This window comes from Lithobates pipiens, unplaced genomic scaffold, assembly GCF_037356315.1.
Source record: "Lithobates pipiens isolate NorthernLeopardFrog02 unplaced genomic scaffold, aLitPip1_a1.2 Scaffold_25, whole genome shotgun sequence".
Taxonomy (NCBI): domain Eukaryota; kingdom Metazoa; phylum Chordata; class Amphibia; order Anura; family Ranidae; genus Lithobates; species Lithobates pipiens.
The window spans coordinates 92,821,883-92,844,656 of NW_027507787.1; the positions used below are offsets into that span (position 1 = coordinate 92,821,883).

Genomic DNA, 22,774 nt, shown 5'->3' on the forward strand with positions numbered 1-22,774 from the left:
GAAGATAGCCCCAAGCCCCTCACCTGTCTCCAAGTCATGTCCCCCCATAGCTCTTAGAGGGACATTTTATTTATTTTTTCAAATGACAATTTTTTTTTTTAAATTGCATTTTAGTGTAAATTGAGATGTGAGGTCTCTCTGACCCCAGATCTCATATACAAGAGGACCTGTCATGCTTTTTTCTATTACAAGGGATTTTTACATTCCTTGTAATAGGAACAAAAGTGACACATTTTTTTTTTTTAAAGAACAGTGAAAAAAATAAAAATAAAAGTTAAAATAAAAAAAAAATACAGAGACCTCCTCTGTAACTTAAAAAGTGCAACCTGTAGAATTTTTTAAATGTCGCCTATGGAGATTTTAAAGGGTAAAAGTTTGTCGCCATTCGATGAGCGGGCGCAATTTTGAAGCATGACATGTTTGGTATCGATTTACTCTACGCAACATTATCTTTCACAATATTAAAAAAAAATTGGGCTAACTTTACTGTTGTCTTATTTTTTTTTTTTATTAAATACATTTTCCCCAAAAAAGTGCGCTTGTAAGTCCGCTGTGCAAATACGGTGTGACAGACAGTATTGCAACGACCACCATTTTATTCTCTAGGGTGTTAGAATAAAATATATATATAATTTTTAGGGGTTCTGAGTAAAGGGAAGGAAGATAGGCTGGCAGGCAGGGAAAATTAGCATTGCATCCATTAGCATTGCTGGTTGTAATTCCAACGGCCACCACAAGAGGGCGCCAGATTACAGAAGGAACCATAGGATCGTAGAAGGCCTCAAAGCCGGGGGCTAAATTACCGGCCGGCTGCGGCGCGGCCCGACGCGATCGCGCCGGGGGGGCCGCGGAGACAGCATACCCCCAGCTGTGCTGCCCCAGGCGCCAGGTCTGGAATTCTAGTCGCAAATGCGACCGGGCGCCCGGGTTTTGTCGAGCCCTGCTTTAAGAGCTATGGGTGGAAGTGAAGTTTTGGCGTCGCTTCCACCCTGCAATGGTATGGAGCTTAATGGGCCATCTTCCCCTCACTCATCTCCATACACAGGAAAGAGAAGGATCTGATCGCCTTCACTGCTACAGACGGCTCTAGTAAGCAGCAGAGGGCACTGGGAGGGAGGGACCTCTCCTGCCGCCGATAAGTGTGATCTTGCGGTGAATCAGCCACAGAGACCATGGTTATCAGAAACCGGACTGCCCGCTGAAGAAGAGGATACCGGGTTTATGGCAGCTAGCTGCTGCCAAAACAATGATATTCCTCTTCAAAGAGAGGACGTATATCGCCATGCGGAGGTCCAGAAGTGGTTAATGACAAGTTCAATTCATTAACCACTTCCACTGGAACGAAAATTATAATATTTTATTATTAGATCAGTTTCTGGCTCCTGGGTTACCAGAAGCTCCCCAAGTAACCCTCAGAAGAGCACAGACTATGAAAAATATATTAGCACCAAGCAAAATGGTTAGTCCACCAGATCCCCCCGACATTAGATTATACTTTGGCAAGAGGACAGGCTTTTTTCAGTGTTGGAAAAAAAAAAAAGATGCCTGACCTGTCAATTGACAACTCATGGCAGCAATAAGATTACCACTAATATAGGTAAAAGTTATATAATCAACCAATTCATCACATGCTCTACACGTTTTTATATATGTTTTACAGAGTCCCTGTGGCTTTTTATACGTGGGTCGCACTATACGCACAAGAATTGATGAGCGCCGTAGACTCTCCAAGAAAGGATGTGATGAACATAGCGTTCAGAGAGGGGCAACAAAGCTAATAAGAGTACTGAAGGATTTCCATTACAGGGAACGGCTACAAACGTTAACCCCTTCAGGCCTAGCATACGCAAATATGCGGCCTTGCTGGACTGGGCTTTTTTTCGTGGGGCCGCATATTTGCGCATCTCCCTTTTTGTACTAGGAGCGCTCTCCCTGTACAGAGACCGGGGTCTCACCCAAGTGTGTTTATTTTTTAGTGTTTGTATTTTTTTGGGGACAGGATTTTTTTTTTAACATTGATATCAATGTCAGTGTGTTTTAGGTAGGATATAAAAAAAATTAAAATGCACACTATTGTTTTTGGGCTGTACTATGGGTACAATCAACTACTAACCTATGTGGTATCACTGCAGGAGAATTTATTTTGGGTTGTTCTTTGGAGTAAGGTTATGGTAGTAGCAAGAAATATACAGTTAAAGTTAAAAAAAAATTGGCCAAGTTTTCATTTGATAATTTTTTTTTATATAAAAATCAGGGGATAACCGTTGCCATTTATTATCAAACAAAAGCCCAGTTTGTCCTGAAAAAAAAGTGGTATAAGCCACCTGCATACACAAAGTAGTTGCGATGAGATCTATGGTTTTACTAACACATGTCAAAGTTGCAAAATTGTTCTTGGGAATTAAGATTTGTTTTACCCTTAGACGCAAAGGGGTTAACCACTTGCCGCCCGCCCACCGTCAAATGACAGTGGGGTGGTGCGGCTCTCGTTCTGTGTGGACGTCATATGACGGCACCCAGAATGACCGCTCTAGCGCCGTGTTGCTAGGACACGGCGTGACCCTGATCTCTGAAAGAGCCGCGGCTCTTTAACCATGTGATCGGCTGTGTCCAATCACAGCCGGTCACATGTAAACACGGAGATGCCAGTAATCGGCTCTCCTCGCCTCACACTAACGGAGTGTGTGGAGAGGAGAGCCACTCAGCGGCATCTTCTCACAGAGGACATCTAGGCATGTAATCGGGGCCTTGATAATCAGTTCCTTGATTACACTAAAGCCCCTACCAGTGGCAGCAATCAGTACCCATTAGTAGTGCCAGTCAGTGCCGGCTATCACTGCTGCCCACCACTTCTGCCCATCAATACCTATCACTGCTGCCTATCAATTCCACCCATCAATACCCACCAGTGCCACCCATCAGTTCCCTTCAGTGCTCATCAGTGCCACATATTGGTGTCCATAAGTGTGGCATATTCGTGTCTCCTCATCAATGCCACCTCATCAGCGCCCATCAGTGAAGGAGAAAAATGACTTATTTTACAAGATTTACGGACAGAAGCTAAGTAAAAACCTTTTTTATTTTTTTCAAAGTTTTTGGTCTTTGGGGGGGAAAAAAACCCCCCACAAAACCCAGAAGTAATTAAAGAAGTAAACGCTGATGAGTTTACTTCCTCTTTCATTCCCTGCAAAGGCAAAGCATAATGGACTACTGTGCATCTTCGTCATTGACGATGCCGCGCTCAGTGCGCCTGCGCGCCGTAGACAGCGGTGCCTGTCTTTCGGCAAATATCTCCTAAACCGTGTAGGTTTAGGAGATATTTCCTGGACCTACAGGTAAGCCTTAGTCTAGGCTTATCTGTAGGTCAAAGTGTGTTGTAAGGGTTTACAACCACTTTAACCACTAAAATACTTAAGGGTGTCATATGACGTCCTTGACATTGAGTGGGGATATCTGAATGATGCCTGCAGCTATAGGCATCATTCAGATATCCTTTTTTTCAAGCCGGTGATTCTGTGCACGATAAGAATGCCCATAACAACAGTTCCGCTGCTTGATCGTTCTTATAGGTGATGGGAGGGGACGTCCGACGTCCCCCTGTCACCATCTGGTGCTTTTCTGGGCTCTCCTGTTCCATCGGGGACCTGGAGAAAGAATTGGCCGGCACCGGATGACGACGATAGAGATTTTCAGTCATCTCTATGACCGTTGGAGTCCCGGGCACGGCATTATGATGTTACGCCCAGGTTCCTGGAAATAAACAAAGCCGCAATTGCGGCTGTCAGCATGTGATCGGTGAATTTTTTCTCAATCTCCTGCTTTCCAGCCTGGAGGAGAGACCCCGCATCTCTCCATAAAGAGGATCTGTCAAACACCATTCCTATTACAAGGGATGTTTAAATTCCTTGTAATAGGAATGAAAGTGATAATTTTTTTTTTTTAAGTCAAATAATAGAATTTTTTATTTTTATTTTTTTTAAACGCCCTTGTCCCACCCACATATGTAAATGCCATTCAAACCACACGTGAGTTATCGCTGCGTGCGTTAGAGCGTGTGCAACAAGACCTCTTCTAACTCTAAACTGGTAACCTGTAAACGTTTTCAAAGTGTCGCCTATGGAGATTTTTAAGTACCAAAGTTTTAACGCTATTCCATGAGTGTGCACTAATTTAAAGCGTGACATGTTCGGTATCTATTTACTTGACGTAGCATCATCTTTCACATTATACAAAACATTGTGCTAACTTTACTGTTTTGTTATTTTTTAATTCATGAAACCATTATTTTTCCCCAAAAAAAAGGGCGTTTGAAAAATGATTGCGCAAATGCAGTGCAAGCAAAAATGTTGCAATGACCGCTGTTTTATTCCCTAGGGTGTCTGCTAAAAAAATATATATAAATGTTTGTGAGGGTACTGGGTAATTTTCTAGCAAAAAAATTATGATTTTTACATGTAGGAGAAAAGTGCCAGAATAGGCCCGGTATTGAAGTGGTTGAATACCACCAGAAGAAAGCTCTATTTGTGTGAAGAAAATGATAAAAATGTCACATGGTTACAGTATAGCATGAGCGCGCAATTGTCATTCAAAGTGTGACAGCGCTGAAAAATGGCCTGGGCAGGAAGGGGGTGTAAGTGCTCTGTATTGAAGTAATTAGCCACATGCTGACCGGGCCATAGCCAAAAGACGGCTACAGCGCGGTCGGCTTATTCTGGGAGGGTGTTCATGGACGTTCTCACAGAATCTTGCTCCCATGCGCCCCCTGTCACACGCACCCGGAAACATCCATGATAGCGGCCGTTTACCACGTGATAAAATAACGGAGCATCACTTGTAAACAAACCGGCATCATGTGATGATGCCCGTTCCTCCCCTCTCTGTACCGATTGGTACAGTGAGAGAGGGAGAGCTGGTTTGCAGAGCTGTGGGCATTACAGATCCAGCCCACAGCACTGCTCAGTGCCCATATTCTGCCAGTACTGACATACTCGGCAGTGCTCTGCAGCAATACTCATCAATAAATTTTAACAGAAACAAATACATTATTTATTTTCAGTCTTTTTTTGTTTTATAGCACATAAAAAAAAAAACACTTAAGGACCGCCGCATGCCAATGTACGTCATCACAATGGCATGTACAGGCACAAGCACGTACATGTACGTGCTTGCCTTCCAGTGGGTGGGGGGTCCGATCGGACCCCCTCCCGCTGGATGCGGTTGTCCGTTTCACTTCAGGAGCGATCCGGGATGAGGGGGTGGCCACCCCCTCTCGATCGCTCCTGGCAAATGAGAAGCTTCCCCCGCTGTGTATAGTAAACACAGGCAGGGAGGAAGTGATGTCATTCTCCTCGGGGCGGTCTTTTTGACCGGACTACGAGGAGAAGAGTGAAAGTAAGTGTGCACCAACACTACACTAACATGTAGGCACACATAGGCACACAAACCCTCCCCCCCTGATCGCCCCCTCTCCCAGTCAGTGTCACTGATTGCAGTGATCATTTATTTACTGATCACTGCATTCAGTGTCAGTTGTGAAAGTAAAAAGTGTCAGGGCAGTTAGTGTTAGGTCAAGGGTAGCCCCCTACCACCCCCAATAAAGGTTTAACCCCCTGATTGCCCCTAGAGTTAACCCTTTCACCCCCTTTTGCCAGTGTCACTAAGCGATCGTTTTTCTGATCGCTGCATTAGTGTCACTGGTGTCGCTAGGTAGCTAGTTATTTTTTTAGGTTCACTGCCAGGTTTTTATAGCACTAGGTACCCCCATATACTACCCAATAATGGTTTTAACTCCCCGATTGCCCCTAGTTAACCCTTTCACCAGCAATCGCCATATAAGTGCCACTGGTGACGCTGGTTAGCCAGTTAGTTATTTAGGTTCCCCGTCAGGTTTTTATATAGCGCCAGGGACCCCCATTCACTACCTAATAAAGATTTTAACCCCCTGATTGCCCCTAGTTAACCCTTTCACCAGTGATCACCGTATAAGTGTTACGGGTGACTCTGCTTAGTTTGCTTTTCATAGCATCAGGGCACCCACCATTTATTACCCAATAAAGGTTTAACCCCCTGATCACCCGGCGGGTGATATCAATTAGGTTTTAGCATCAGGGTCTGCGTCGCCCCAGGCAGCCTTAGGTTAGTGCCAGTACCGCTAACACCCACGCGCAAAGCATACACCACCCGTAGTGGTATAGAATCTGAACAGAGCAATATCTGATCTGATCGGATCTATACTAGCGTCCCCAGCAGTTTAGGGTTCCAAAAAAACGCATTGTTAGCGGGATCAGCCCAGATACCTGCTAGCACCTGCGTTTTGCCCCTCCGCCCAGCCCACCCAAGTGCAGTATCGATCGATCACTGTCACTTACAAAACACTAAACACATAACTGCAGCATTCGCAGAGTCAGGCCTGATCCCTGCGATCGCTAACAGTTGTTTTTTTTTTTTTGTAGCGTTTTATATTTAAATCCGGAAGGCAGTGTTTGGTTTTCGGGGTCCCATACGTGTCTAGACTCCCAAAAAGTCCCCCACATGTGGTATCCCCATACTTGGGAGAAGCAGCAGAATTTATTTTGGGGTGTAATTTGACTTATGCCCATAGCATGTGTGAGCAATATATCATTTAGTGACAACTTTGTGCAAAAAAGAAAAAATTTTAATATTCCTGCAACTTGTGGCAAAATATAAAATATTTCATGGACTCAACATGCCTCTCAGTAAATGGCTTGGGGTGTCTACTTTCCAAAATGGGGTCATTTGGGGGGGTTTTGTGCTATTTTGGCATTTTATGGCCTTCGAAACTGTGATAGGTAGTGAGGAGTGAAATCAAACATTTGCACCCTTAGAAATCCTGAAGGCAGTGATCGGTTTTCGGGGTGCCGTACGCGGCTAGACTCCCAAAAAGTCCCACATATGTGGTATCCCCGTACTCAGGAGAAGTAGCAGAATATATTTTGGGGTACAATTCCACATATAACTATGGCATGTGTGAGCAATATATCATTTAGTGACAACTTTTTGTAAACTTTTTTTTTTGTTTCATTATTCAATCACTTGGGACAAAAATAAAATATTCAATGGGCTCAACATGCCCCTCAGCAATTTCCTTGGGGTGTCTACTTTCCAAAATGGGGTCATTTGGGGGGAGTTTGCACCGCATACTAGCTCATCATGAAATACTTACCTTAGAACGAGGCCCCGACATCTGGCCCGATCCACGCCGAGGGAGCTGACATGCTCCCTCTGCGTTTCTTCGGGCCGGAGCCGCGATATCGTCACTCCCACGCATGCGCGCGGGAGATTTCATTCCGGCCGGCCACTGCCGGATTTTCAGGCCGAGAATCCCCTTGTGCGCATGCGCCGCTGCAGTCAGCGGCGCATGTGCCACTGCAGTCAGCGGCGCATACCGAGGGGATATTTTTTTTACCTACAGGTAAGCCTTATTATAGGCTTTCCTGTAGGTAAAAGTTAAAAATTCGAGTATACAACCACTTTAAAAAGAACAAACACAACGTCCATGTATTTGGTTTGCACAGAGCTGCCATGATTCTCCTCTTCTCGGGTTCTCTCCCAATATTCCGGGCTTCTCACCCCTCTGGGGAGCACTCGTACAGGCTCGCTCCTGACCTGGCTGTGTGTGTCCATAAGAGACACAGAGCACGTTATTTCACCTGCTGCCATGACCCCGGTATTTTCTTAAATGGCGGGAGATCCTGTCATGCTTTTTGTTGTGTTTTTTTTTTTTTTTTTGCAAGGGATATTTACATTCTTTGTAATAGAAATAAAAGTGATCCAATTTATTTTAATTTTTTTAAAGGGGCAGTGTAAAAAGTAAAATAAATAATACATTTTTTTTTAAAGTGCCCTGTTCCGCCGTGGTCGTGTGCAGAAGTGAACGCATTATAAGTCGCACCTGCATATGTAAACAGTGCTTAAACCACACTTGAGGTATCGCTACGATTGTTAGAGGGAGAACAATAATTCTAGCACTAGACCTATTCTGTAACTCAAAATTGATAATCTGTAAAAAATGTAAACGTCGCCAATGGAGATTTTTAAGTGTGTGTTTGTCGCAATTTTGAAGTGTGACATGTTGGGTATCAATTTACTCGGCGTAACATTATCTTGCCCAATATTTAAAAAATTGGGCTAACGTTACTACTTTTTTTATTTTTTATTTTTTTGTGTATTTTCCAAAAAATTTAATTTGACATAAAGTATTGCTATGACTGCCATTTTATTTTCTAGGGTGAAAACATAATGTTTGGGGGCTCTAAAGCTCCATACACACAACAGATTTTCTGCTGCTTTTTGTCTTCAGATTAACCAAAACCATGTAGTACAAGGGCCTGCCTGATTACTTGGTTTTGGCAAATCTGAAGACCAAAATCCGCAGAAAATCTGATAGTGTGTATGGGGCGTAAGTAATTTTCTAGCTGATTTTAACTTGTAAACAACAAGTTTGAAAAATAGTCCTGGTCTTTAGTGGCTCTGTCTTTAGAAAGCAAACATGAGCAGGTTGTCTTTAGCCGTACCGCCAGCATAGAAGTATTCAAACTCCTGGTCGATGCAAAGTCTTGGCACATTGTGCAGAGTCATAGTTGGCCCAGCCTGCTGTTATCATTTAGGAGAAATCTCCGACAGACACAGTGAGACCCATGACAGCCGTCATCAATACAGGAGACAGCGACAGCTCATTGACCTCACCTGGTGCCTTTTAACCCTTCACTAGCCTAGTACCTGCTTTTGCTCGCAAACATCTGCATAGCTCATCAGTGAGGAACCTATACCACTTTAAAAAGAAAGTCTAAGCGACACGTCAGATCCATCGATCAACCAGTGATGCAATCCAGGAAACCAGTATGCTATTTATAGGCCTGAAAACAGAACAGGATTTTCTATTGCCCGGCACAAATAATACTGTCCCTACTCAGATTTCAAGTAGAGACTTCCTTTTTGTAACTTATCTGTTGGCTTTGGTTGCACGCCTTTATATTGCCATGGGAGATTTTCATGCAATAGTGAGTTTGCCTACTAGTGCACTCTTCATAATGTTGTCTAAACTTCTCACTTGGTGACAGTAATAGGTTGGCGAAAGAAGTCAATCTTGGTCTATGACAGGAAGGGGACATCTCCCAGATGAGACATGGTAAAGCAGTCAAGGCATGATAGAAGACTGAACCATACTCTATTTCAGGGCTAGACTAATCCTAGGTGCCAGGTCGCCATGGCGACTAGAAATTGCATCCTGGCGCCTGGACTTTTGTTAGGCCATTCACTGTTGACACCAGGTGTTTCTGAATTTCAGCTAAGGGGCACACCTGCCCACCTGGCTGCAGTCTCAACAGCTCCCTTACATGCCAAACACTGGGTCCCGCCAATTGTTGGAAAGAATGACAGAAGAGAGATCTGTGTTGTAAATCAATGTTTCTTTTCTTACATCAGAGGACACAGAACCATAGTAATAACTATGTGGGTTATAGCAGTGTATCAGGTGCTGGACACTGGCACGCCCCTTAAGGCGTGAACTTCCCCTATATAACCCCTCCCATTACTGGGAGTCCTCAGTTTTTTCGCCAGTGTCGCCAGGTGTTGGGCACGTGTAAGGATGTGTTGTACTGAGCTCCACAGGCAGTAATCCTGACCGGATCCATTCTGATGTCTATGTAATGGACTAAACGAATGTTGCCTGGGCCTCGTCCTCCGAAGACACAAGGTTTTGCTTGCGACTGCTTTTAAAGCTGGGCCCTGGGATCCAGTACTTTTTGGTAGTAAAGCCAATAAAAGTTTACTGGCAGGGTCTTCTTGCAGGTCCAGGATTGCGGGATTACCTGAGTGTACCCCTGTTCCTGAAGGTTTCCTTTCAAGGTCTCATAGCCTACCGTGAAGGGTGAAGATTGGGTTTTTTATCTTTGATAAACCCTGCTGCGAGGAAAGGTAGGGGAGATTTTCTCAGGCAGTCCTGACAGGATTCAGTCTGACAGAGCCATGGCGGTGGCTTACATCGATCACCAGGGTAGGCACGAGAAGTTGTGCAGCCCAAAAAGGAGGTGAATAATGTTCTAACTTTGGCAGAACACAACACTCCTTGCCTATCAGCAATTTCAAATTTTCAGGTGTACTACTTGAGACGCCCACAATTATTTCCGGGAGAATGATCTCTTCACCCCATCTTCCTAGCAATAGGTCAGATGGGGTACACCGGACATGGACCTATTCGCGTCCAGATTCATTAATAAGGTCGACAACTTTGTCACACAAGGGGTCTGCTAGCAGGCAGAACAGACGCATTAGTCTTCCCAGGGGATCAGTTTTCACCGTTGTATGCATTTCCTCCAGCTCTGCGACTTCCATGCCTTCTCTGCAGGATTAAGCAGGAACAGAAAGAGAGGTGATTCTGGTGACCCCAGCTGGGTCCCAGAAGATCTTAATTCATCAAGATCATAAAGAGGGCAGTTGAAGTCCTTTGGACTCTGCCGTTATAGCCAGACCTTCTATTACAGGGTCCGGTATTTCATCCTACTTTACGGACAAGGAGTTTAACAGGTATGACTGTTGAAACCCACTCTCTAAAAGATAGTGGGTGATCTCCTTCAGTAGTGTCTACTTTGAATAATGCCAGGAAGCCGGCTTCCAGAGTCGCTTACTATAGAATCTGGAAGGCATAGGTTTCTTGGTATGGATCCAGAGGTTGGCACGCCAGGAAGTATGTCAATAGGCAGGATTCCTGCATCTGGGATCAAGAGCCAGATCCAGGCTGTGCTGATGTCTTTTCCTATGGCCTCTTGCTTCCCACTCTTGGTTCGTAGCTTATTCAGGGAGTAACACGGTTTATTCCCCTATCAAGGCATCTTTAAATCCTTAGGATTTTAAATTTGGTCTTTTCGGCTTTGCTGAATCAGCCGTTTGAACCTTACAAGAAATTCACTTGGTTCTTTGACAAGAAAGATCATCTTTTTTTTGCTTGCCATTTCTTCTGTTAGAAGTGTATCAGAACTAACAGCTCTGGCTTATAGGAGCCATATTTCATAATGAATAAGGATGAGGTGGTTTGATGTCCTCATCCTGAATTCTTACCAAAAGTGGTAACAGGTTTTCATTTAAACCACGATCTTATTCTTCCTTCTTTCTCCCCAGAAGCCTTAATCTGGGGAAGAGAAAGCACTACAGTCTCTTGATGTAGTAAGAGCGATCAGAATCTATTTAAAGGTGACGGCGGCTCAGGTTTGCAAAACACAGGTTTTGTTTGTACTGCCAGAGGGTCCAAGATATGGACAGGCAGTGTCAAGATCCACTATTTTCCAAATGGGTTTGTCAAGTGATTGATCAAGCTTCAGCTTAAAGAGAAAATTCTTCCTTCTCATATTAATAGCACATTCATCCAGGGCGATTAGTGCCTCTTGGGTGGTGCATCATCAGGCCTCTATGGCTCAGATCTGTAAGACCGCAACTTGGTCTTCGGTGCAGACGTTTATCTGATTTTATCAAATCAATATTAAAGGTCATGAGGATATTGTGTTTGGGCACAGCATACACTGCAGGCTGCAGTATGAGTCCTCTGGCCTCCTGTTTCCTTGATTCTATTCCCCCCCTTCCAGTTGCCATGCTATGGGACATCCCACATAGTTATTACTATGGCTCTGTGTCCCCTGATGTAAGAAAAGAAAACAGATTTTTAAAACGGCTTACCTGTAAAATCCTTTTCTTTGATGTACATCAGGGGACACAGATGTCCCTCCCTTCTTCATTATACACTTTGCTTGACTACAAAACTGAGGACTCCCAGTAATGGGAGGGGTTATATGGGGGAAGTTCACGCCTTAAGGGGCGTGCCAGTGTCCAGCACCTGATATGCCGATATAACCCACATAGTTATTACTATGGCTTTGTGTCCCCTGATGTACATCAAAGAAAATGATTTTACAGGTAAGCTGTTTTAAAAATCCTATTTTCTCAACTCCAGTCCCCAAGTACCCCCACAGGTCATGTTTCAGGGTTTCCATTATTCTTATATTATTGCACAGTTGATTGATCAATTTCACTACACTAGTAATTACCACAGCCATTTTATCTGAGGGAAAACCTAACCAGTTGGGGGTACTTGAGGACTAGAGTTGAGAAACATTGTAAACTACATAGATCTTTACTGACAGTGGAGGTGTGCTGTATTTTGTCTCCCTACAAAGAAAAACGGTACACAGTGCAGTTACATAGACACACAGGTAACCCTTTTGATTGCCCCAAATGTTAACCCTTTCCTACCCAGTGTCATTAGTACAGTGGCAATGCATTTTATTAGCCCTGATCAATGTATTAGTGTCACTGGTGATGTCAGTTAGCCAGTGTTACAATGCCAAATGTACTAAAATGGTCCCGCTGTAATGAAATATATATATATTTTTTTAATGGGATCTGTTTTATAGCAGAAAGTATAAAAAACACACACAATGCCCCGCATGTTGATCATAGAGATTTCCGCCAGACCAGATGGTCGCCGGAGTCTCCATGATCATCAGAGGCCGGGCGTGATGTTATGACGTCATGCCCGGCCGCTGCATTAAAAAAGGTGCTGCTTCAGCTGGGAAGTGGTTTATTTTTTTATTTCAGGCTTCCCAGCCTAGTAGTGAGATGTGGGGTCTTATTGACCCCATATCTCGCTATAAAGAGGACCTGTCATGTCATATTACTATTACAAGGGATGTTTACATTCCTTGTAATAGGAATAAAAGTGATCAAAATGTTTTTTTCAAAAAAAGGGTAAAAAAAAAAGAGAGGTATAATTAACAATAAAAAAAATATTTTTTTAAAGCGCCCCTGTCCCCATGTGCTCGCACGCAGAAGCGAATGCAGTAAGTCCCGCCCACATATGTAAACAGTGTTTGTTTAAGCCATACATGTGAGGTATTGACGCAAAAGTTGGAGCGAGAGCAATAATTTTGTCCCTAGACTGTATAAATCAAAACATATAACCAGTTTGCGGATTTTTAAGTACCAAAGTTTGGCGCCATTCCACGAGCATGTGCAATTTTGAAGCGTGACATGTTGGGTGTCTATTTACTTGGCGTAACTTCATCTATCACAGTATGCAAAAACATTGGGCTAACTTTGTTACTACTGTTTTTTGCTAAAAATAAAACAAAAAACAAAAAACATTCTTTCCCAAAAAAACACACGTTCGAAAAATTGCTGTGCAAATACCGTGCGAGATAAAAAGTTGCAAAAACTGCCATTGTATTCTCTAGGGTCTTTGCTAAAAAACATATAATGTTTGGGGGTTCTATGTAATTTTCTAGCAAAAAAAATTATGATTTTTACATGCAGGAGAGAGAGGTCAGAATTGGCCTAGGTAGCAAGTGGATAAATAGTGTATTTCCCCCTCATCAATGCTTGAGTCTTTTGGTAGTATTTGTGGATGAGGCTCTTTATCTTCTCAGATGGTAAAGCTGCCCATTCCTCTTGGCAAAATGCCTCCAGTGGGGGCGTGGCCTGGTCATGGCTGAGGACGGTCGTGTTTGAGTGGAGCTCCCGGCCGGACCCTACTCCTTCTAGCCATTTTAGCTCCTTAGACCGCAGCATGCTCTCAAGCAAGAAGCGCACATCCAGGAGACGCAGAGGAGCCCACTCGAGGAGCCCTAACGCAGCCTCGTCCGGCACGATCCATAGGCTGTTCCAGCAGAGCCTCCCGGGGACCCTGAGCCCAACATGGCGGAGCCACACCACGTGGCAGAGCGGGACAGTGTCTCTAGGCCACCCTCCCCTGCGGGATCGCAAGACTCTGAGATATTCCCCAGCTTCCTGGCCGCTTTATCACCAAGCACGGGTGGACCGGCGCAAGCTCCATTGTCCTACCCGGCAGATGAAGAACTAAAATCCATCCTTAAGGCTCTGCCGACGCCCTGGTGGGAAGAGTAGAGGCTGCACACCGCAAAGAGATGCAGGTGGTTAAACAGGAGGTGCAGTCCCTCTCCAATAGGGTGGCGGCGGAGGAAACCTCCTTGACAGCCTTGGGTGTTAGAGTGGCCGCACTAGAGGCACACCAGGACTCGCAAGCTGGGAGGGCGGTGGAACTACAACTTTACATGGAAGAGATGGAGGACAGGAGCCGCAGGAACATCCTGCGGCTCCGAGGCCTCCCTGAAGCCACAAGTCCAGTGGGCTTGGCAAACACTGTGGCGGATGTCTTTCGCAGGGTGGCCGGGGACCAACTGCAAGGTCGCCTGGAGTTCGATCGTATTCACCGGGCCCTGGGCCCCAGATCAGAAGACCCGGCCCGCCCACGAGATGTAATTTGCCATCTCAATCACTGTGCCCACAGGGATCTCATTGCCCGCAAGGCCTGGGAAGCACGTGATTTGGAGCTGGATGATGCCCCACTAACCATTCTTCTGGACATCTCGAGGGCCACGTTGCAGAGAACGGCGCTCCTGAGGCCTATACTGGACCTGGCCAGGAGACTGAATGTTACATACCGATGGGGGTTCCCCCTGTCGGTTACCTTCAAGAGAGACCAGCATTCCTTCACGCTCCACTCCCCGGAGTCCCTGCCCGTTCTCTTTACCTTTCTGGGCACAGCGCCCATACCGGTGCCGAACTGGCTGGAGTATCTACCGAGGCAACAGGGACGCAGGCCCGCTGCAGTGTCGAGTGGGAACCTGCCCCCCAGACCACTGCGGAACAGCAGACGTGCCAGAGAGGAATTGCCTGGGGAGAGCCGCGAATCCTAGGCACACATCCAGTTGGAGCATCCCCGCTTCCTGACCAGCCCAACCTTCTCCTACCCAACTCAGCCTATTTTGTTCCAGCCGCAGAGTGCTACTACTACTAATCCTCCAACGCTCAGGGGAGCGGTCTGCGGAACCCTATGCTACTCGCACCTTTCCCTGGAAAGACTCTGGTCTCTGAGAGTCCCCCCCCACTAGGTAAGCAGCTTTCTTGGCCGCAAACTCGGCATACTCCAAACAGTGGATGCTGCCCTGGTCCTACCCCCTTGTGGTGCAGTAGACGGACTCCGCTCACACGATCCTCTGTAGTCTGATGGCGCTGAGTCTGTGATGGTTTTTGGGTGGCTATCTCTGCGGGACGTTCCGGAGGGTGAGGGGTGCCCACTCCATTCCCCAGCTAATTATCCTAACAGCACCCCGGTTGCACACTTATTTTTGCTCCTTGGCTACCTGACTATTAGCCATGGACAAGACCAAGCTCTAATCCCTCAGGCGGCCACATTGCCCTTGGTAGGGTTAATACTTCTGCAGCTTTAGCCACAACCCAGGCTTCGCTGGGGCAATGCTGCGTTTTTGCTTGGAGCCGTGGGGTTGCCCCGCGAACGCTGCTAAGTTGATGACATATGTTGCTGCCCTACTATGTAGGCATGTTATGGTTGATGTATAATTCTAGACAGCGCTTCTAGTATACTAGACAGGTGGTTGGGAGGAGGGGGGCTGGGACTCCCTTCCTCGGTCAGATTGAATCCGGACCACCCCCAAATAGGCCAACACACTCCCCCGGGTATTGGGGGGATTGGTGTTTCAACAAGTTTTCACTTGACCCTTTAGTTAGAGGTTCTCTTTATAGGAACCTACACGTAACTACCCCTTCTATTGCAGACCAGACAATTTAACGTTACTGGTCGGTAACCTGTCCCTTATTTTTGCTTCCTCCCCACCCTTTTTACCTGTCCCCTCCTCACCTACTCCCCCCCCCCCCCCCCCCCCAAGCCACATATCCTCATTTATTTCCCCTCTATGACCCCGGCAGCCAGGGCGATGGACTCTTTAAAAATTCTGACACTAAATGCCAAGGGGCTGAACACGCCTGAAAAAAGGCGCATGTTGCTGAATGATCTTAGGAAAGCCTGCATCGATATTGCCTTTATTCAGGAAACACACTTTAAGCATGACAAATACCCTCTCCTTAAAAATAGATTCTACCCGATGGTTTATCACTCTACCAACCCAGTAGCCAAGACCAAGGGAGTCTCAATTCTGCTGTCAAGCAGGGTGCAGTGGCAATGTCGGGGAGTAATGTCGGGGAGTAATGGGGGACTCAGAGGGTCGCTACCTGTTTCTTGACACCGGTCACTTTTGCATCAGTTTACGCACCAAACGTGCGCCAATGCTTCTTTATTGAAAAAACACTAGAAAAACTGATCACGTTTACGTCGGGCCAGCTGATATTGGGAGGTGATTTTAATGTACATTTGATCCGCGATCTTCACTTCCCCCATCGCATGGAAAACGCATATCTACTTCACTCCATAAAGCGCAGCTTATAAATGTTTGGCGTCTATTACATTCAGGTGACCGGGACTATACTTTTTACTCGCATACACACAAACTTTATTCCAGGGTAGACTACTTTCTGATACCCCATAACCAACTCCGTTCTGTAGTGAGCGTGGTCATAGGTATAGGGAATGCTCTAGTCACTCTAGAATGCGCCCCGCTCGAAATTCTGGCGCTTGAATGAGAGCCTCCTTCAGACCCTGGAAATCCTGGCTGACGTGACAAGGGCTTTGCCTCTTTACTTCCAAGAAAATGATACCCCTGACTGATCCTGGGTCCTTATGGGAAGCTCACAAGGCAGTGATTAGAGGGCTGCTTATCAGCCATGGAGCCCGGGTCAAGAGGGAATGCTCGGAGCAACTGCTCAAACTTCTAGCTACTCTTTCCTCCCTGGAGGCACGCCATAAACATGCCCCCTCCCAAACACTTGAGAGTGAACTTGGTCTGGTACGCAGGCAAATAATGGATCTACTGCAGTATAGGGCTAAGGCAGCGATACAGAAATGTCGGCAGATCACGTATGTATCAGGGGACAAATGCGGGAAGATCCTAGCTAACGCAGTAAAGGAACAAAAACAGGCATCATACATTCCCCACATCATGGATGTAGGAAGTCGCAGGGTTACTATGCCAGACCATGTCTCTGATGTGTTTAGGGATTTTTATGCTAAGTTATACCATTTGCCCACTGCGTCGCCACCTCAGACGCACATGGAGTAATACGTAGAGTCCTCTCAGATGCCCTCGCTTCCCGCGGACCTGAGGGCTGATTTAGAATCGCCCATTACGGCAGAGGAAATTCTGGCCGCTGTTAAGTCCATGAAACCAGGCAAAGCCCCGGGCCCGGATGGTTTCACCATGCATTATTACAAAACCACCTACCAGGTCTTAGGCCCCCGCATGTTGACCTTCTTCAATGCAATTGGCAACGACACCTCCATCCCCAGCAAGATGCTAAAAGCGCATGTATCCCTGATCCCGAAGGACGGCAGGGACCCCATGCTATGTGGGAACTACAGACCCATCTCATTACTTAATGTTGACCTCAAATTGTTTTCTACATTTCTGGCGACCTGACTTGCCCAGCATCTTCCATCTTTGGTCCATCCAGACCAGGTGGGCTTCATCCCTAATAGGGAAGCCAGGGACAACTCGATTAAAGTCCTCAATTTACTACACATTGCGACCGCTAGGAATGCCCCTTGTGTTTTCCTGAGCACGGACGCTGAAAAAGCGTTTGACAGAGTAAATGGGAACTTTATGTTTGAGGTCCTTCGCCACATTGGCTTAGGTGATAAGATGCTGGGCTGGATAGGCAAGCTATATTCTAACCCTACGGCACAAGTAAAGGCGAAAGGGCTCCTTTCGTCGCCCTTTCCCATTTTTAACGGCACCAGGCAGGGGTGTCCTCTATCACCCCTCCTCTTTGCACTCTCTCGAACCCTTCCTGTGCAAAATAAGACAAAACCCAGACATCCAGGGACTAATAGTCGGAGCCGTAGACTGTAAGATCGCAGCGTATGCGGATGACTTACTGTTTTACCTTGTCAAACCCACGGCTCTCCCTGCCAAACCTTCTTAAAGAATTCGACACGTACGAGGCGCTGTCCAACCTGAAGATAAATCTAACTAAATCTACGGCCATGGGGCTGGCCATGCCCGCCCGGGGGGAGGGATCCCTGAAACCTAGTTTTCCCTTTTGAATGGACTAGTGCGGCGCTCCCATACCTTGGTACCTAGATCCCTATGGATATTAAAATCACTTTTGCACTGAACTTCCCCCCTGCCCTGGCAAGAGTCGACCCTTCTGGAAAAATGGGGAACTGGTCTGCACTCTTGGTTTGGTAGGTGCAATCTCCTCAAAAAGTGCATACTGCCTAAATTCCTATATCTGATTCAGGCTCTCCCTATTCATGTTCCACCCTCCTTTTTTAGGCAACTGCATTCGTTGTTTTCCCCGATTTGTCTGGGCCAATAAAAAGCCACGTTTAAACAGAAACCTTATCTCACTACCAAAACACCAAGGGGGTTTGGTGTTGCCAGATGTAAGGCAATATTACTTAGCCGCACACTTAGGCCGCATCCTAGACTGGAGGCACAACGCAACATCGAAACTATGGGTAAAGGTGGAACAAGCCCAAACTGAAAGGTGCACTGTGGTGCTACGACTTTTTCCCCCAAGGACCTGAAAGCACATCCTCTAATTGGGAACACGTTGTTGCAGAGTAAAAGGGCGGCGGTACAATTTGCCCTTACCTCAGATGACTCCCCTCTTTTCCCGATCTTGGGACACCCAGACTTTACACCCGGACTCCCCCCCCCACGAGTTATGATGTCCTGCGGAGCTTGGACTGTGACTGCGCCGCCAAGTTTAGGTGGCATGGCCGTTGGTCCTCAATAATACAGTTGGTGGACCCTGCGAGTGAGTTTCGGCTCCCTTTCTGGAGTGCTGCACAATTGCATCGCTTCTTGCGTTCCCTGCCGAACACTGGTAACTTTGATAGACAACTGCTGCCCATTGAGGACCTCTGCTCAGATACAGACATAACTTCAAGGCTTCTCTCGAAGATGTATGCTCTGATTAGCACGCCTTCCACGCAAACGACACTGCCCTACTTGGAGAGGTGGGAGAAAGAGCTTAAAGTGGGGTACCCCCTAAAAAAAAAAAATTAAAAGTCAGCAGCTACAAATACTGCAGCTGCTGGCTTTTAATAATCGGACACTTACCTGCCCCAGGGTCCAGCGATGCGGGGGAACGAAGCCCCCCCCCCTCGCTCCCCGCTCCGCTCGCGGCGCCGTCATGCATACTGTGGGCACCCGGCTGTGGCTTCACAGCCGGGCACCCACTGCGCATGCGCGAGCGGCGCAGGGCACCGTGATACGCCGTACAGTCACCTGGGACACATGACAGGTCCCAGGTGAATGTGCGGCGTGAGGGGAAGTGATGTCACCAGCCCGGGCAATGAGGAAGGCAGATTACGAGGGACCCCCTAGCAACCGGTATTTAGAGGTGAGTAAAAAAATTTTTTTTGCCAATTATTTTTTTGTCTTTTTTTTACGAATTTTAAGCAGTTTTAATTTTTTGGTGGCAACACCACTTTAACTGTAAATTTTCGACAGCCCAACAACAAAGAAATTGTAGCTTGCGCGGTCTATTCATCCATATGCAATAAAACAAGGGAAACTAACTACAAGATCATGTCCCGCTGGTACCTCACTCCCTCCAGACTTCATAAGTGTTTCCCCAACACCTCAGACCGCTGCTGGCGACTTCTGGAGGGAGGTTCGACGTATCACGCAATTGTTCAGACTACGCAATCCCTGATGAAGCAGCCTTCTTTCTCCTTCATCTGTCGACAATGCCGTTGAAGAGGTACAAAAAATCCTTGACCCGTCATCTATTGAATGCAGCTAAAGCATGTATCCCTTTTCGATGGAAGCAGCAGTGCCCACCGACGGTGGCGGACTGGCTTTGTAGAGTGGAGGAAATGCGTAAACTGGAGGACTTGGTCCTCACGGCACAGCACAACACGAGACATACTTACAGACATGGGCTGGCAGGAATGTCTTTATTCAGCAGAGGGAAACTCCCTCTTACACTCCTGATTGATGGGCTACTAGATACAGGTTGTCTAGATTTTTAGCTGGCAGGGACGGACAGACCCTTGTCCTGGCTGCTGCACCCCCCCCCCCCCGCTCCCAATCCCCCCTTCCTCTCTCTTTTCCTATCCAACTCTCAGCTCATCCTCCCCTCTGTCCTTATTTCAGTCCCCTTTCCCCACCCCCTTCTACACAGGATAAGTTATCCTCCCCTTCCCCCGTATTCATAGTTAGTAAGAGGAAAATGGAAAGTTGGGAAGAGAGACCAGTCACTGAGAACCAGGCGTGCATTGCCAGGACCTTCAAGGATACTAGTTATTGATTGCTGTAATTATTGGTGTATGGCGCTTGGTTTATGTTTCTCTACTGCTATTCAACATCACAGTGCTAACAGATGTTGGTTATGTACATATTATCTTTGTAACTGCTGTATTACTGGTAGCCTCCAGTTCCTGTAAATTCTTGGGCTGTCTTGCATGAACTGCACGTTTTGAGATCTCCCCAGAGTGGCTCAATGATATTGAGGTCAGGAGACTGAGATGACCACTCCAGAACCTTCACTTTATTCTGCTGTAGTCAATGACAGGTTGACTTGGCCTTGTGTTTTGGATCATTGTCATGTTTGAATGTCCAAGTATGTCCCAATGGGCGGCTTCCTGGCTGATGACTGCAAATGTTCCTCCAGTATTTGATAACATGCTGCATTCATCTTGTCATCAATTTTGACCAAGTTTCCTGTGCCTTTTTGTAGCTCTCACATCCCCAAAACATCAGCGATCCACCTCTGTGTTTCACGGTAGGAATAGTGTACCTTTCATCTTAGGTCTGGTTGACTCCTCTACAAATGTAGTGTTTGTGGCAGGAAGCTAAATTTTGGTTTCATCACTCCAAATGACTTGGTTCCAGAAGGTTTGAGGCTTGTCTCTGTGCTGTTTTAGTGTATTTTAAGTGGGATACTTTGTGGCATTTAGGTAGTAATGGATTTCTTCTAGTGACTCAACCATGCAGCCCATCTTTCTTCCAGTGCCTCCTTATTGTGCATTCTGAAACAGCCACACCACAGAGAGTTCTGTATTTCACCTGAAGTTATTTGTGGGTTTTTCTTTGCATCCCGCACAATTTCCTGCTAGTTGTGGCTGACATTTTAGTTGGTCTACCTGACCGTGGTTTGGTTTCAACAGAACCCCTCATTTTCCACTTCTTGGTTAGAGTTTGAACACTGCTGATTGGCATTCTCAATTCCTTGGATATCTTTTTATATCTCTTTCCTGTTTTATACAGTTCAACTACCCTTTCCCAGAGATTCTTTTGACAATTCTTTTGCTTTCCCCAGAATCGTCAGTGCAGCACTGGAAGAAAGATGCAAGGGTCTGTCAGGAGTCCAGAAACTCATTGACCTTTTATATACATACACACACACACACACACACACACACACACACACACACACACACACACACACACACACACACACACACACACACACACACACTAATTACAAGCAAACAGGTCAGGATAGTTACCTTTTAATAACCATTCAAACCCCTTTGTGTCAACTCGTGTACATGTTATCAGGGCAAAATCACCAGGATATGTAAACTATGTGTTTGTATATATAATATTATACAAAAAATGAAAAACCCAGTGGTGATCAAATACCACCAGAAAAATGCTCTATTTGTGTGAAGTAAATGATATCAATTTAATTTATGTACAGTGTTGCATGACCGCACAATTGTCAGTTAAAATAGTGCAGCACCATATAGCAAAAAAGCTTTGTTAGTTAAAAAAATGTTTTGCTTAACCACTTCCCGACCAGCGCACAACGATATACGTCGACAGAATGGCACGGGCAGGCATATTGGAGTACAGGTACGTCCAATATTCGATGCCGCCCTGCCATCGGGAGCGCGCCGCCGCCGGCGGCGCACATCCGCGCTGGTCGGGACCCCCGTGAGTCCGGTCGCGGGACCCGCGGACTCGATCGCCGCGGGCATCCCCGCGATCGTCTCACGGAGCGGCCGAATGGAGGAAATGCTGTGTAAACAACATTTTTCCATTCTGCCTAGCAACTAGTGACGCTGATCTCTGCTCCATGTGATTGGAGCAGAGATCAGTGTACACTAAATGAAAGCCCAACCCCCCCACAGTTAGTAACACACCCCTAGGAACACTTAACCCCTACACTGCCACCCACTGGTTAACCCTTTCACTGCCAGTGTCATTTACACAGGAATCACTGCATTTATATAGCAGTGATTACTGTATAAATGACAATGGTCCCAAAAATGTGTCAAATGTCCGATGGGTCCCCGACAATGTCGCAGTCACAATAAAAATCGCAGATCGCCGCCATTACTAGTAAAAAAAAAAATAAATAACAAAAAATTATTAATAAAAATGCTATAAAACTATCCCCATTTTGTAAACGCTATAACTTTTGCGCAAACCAATCAATAATCGCTTATTGCGATTTTTTTTTTTACCAAAAATATGTAGAAGAATACGTATCGGCCTAAATTGAGGGAAAAAAATGTTTTTTTATATATTTATGGGGGATATTTATTATAACAAAAAGTTAAAAATAATGCGTTTTTTTCAAAATTGTCGCTCTATTTTTGTTTATAGCGCAAAAAATAAAAACCGCAGGGGTGATCAAATACCACCAAAAGAAAGCTCTATTTGTGGGGAAAAAAAGGACGTCAATTTTGTTTGGTAGCCACGTCGCACGACCGCGCAATTGTCAGTTAAAGCGACGCAGTGCCGAATCGCAAAAAGTGGTCTGGTCTTTGACCAGCAAATTGGTCCGGTCTGAAAGTGGTTAAAAAACAAAACAAAACTGGTTTAGCCGACTCCTAGGTTCAAAGCAAATTTGTCAAGCCCTGCTCTACTTT

At 45.9% G+C, this 22,774-nt stretch overlaps 1 protein-coding gene across 1 annotated transcript in view; it reads left to right on the forward strand.

Annotated features, from left to right (window-relative positions):
- Positions 1-22,774, forward strand: part of LOC143930399 (oxysterol-binding protein 1-like) — an 88,662-nt gene that overhangs the window by 17,190 nt on the left and 48,698 nt on the right. The window lies entirely within an intron of this gene.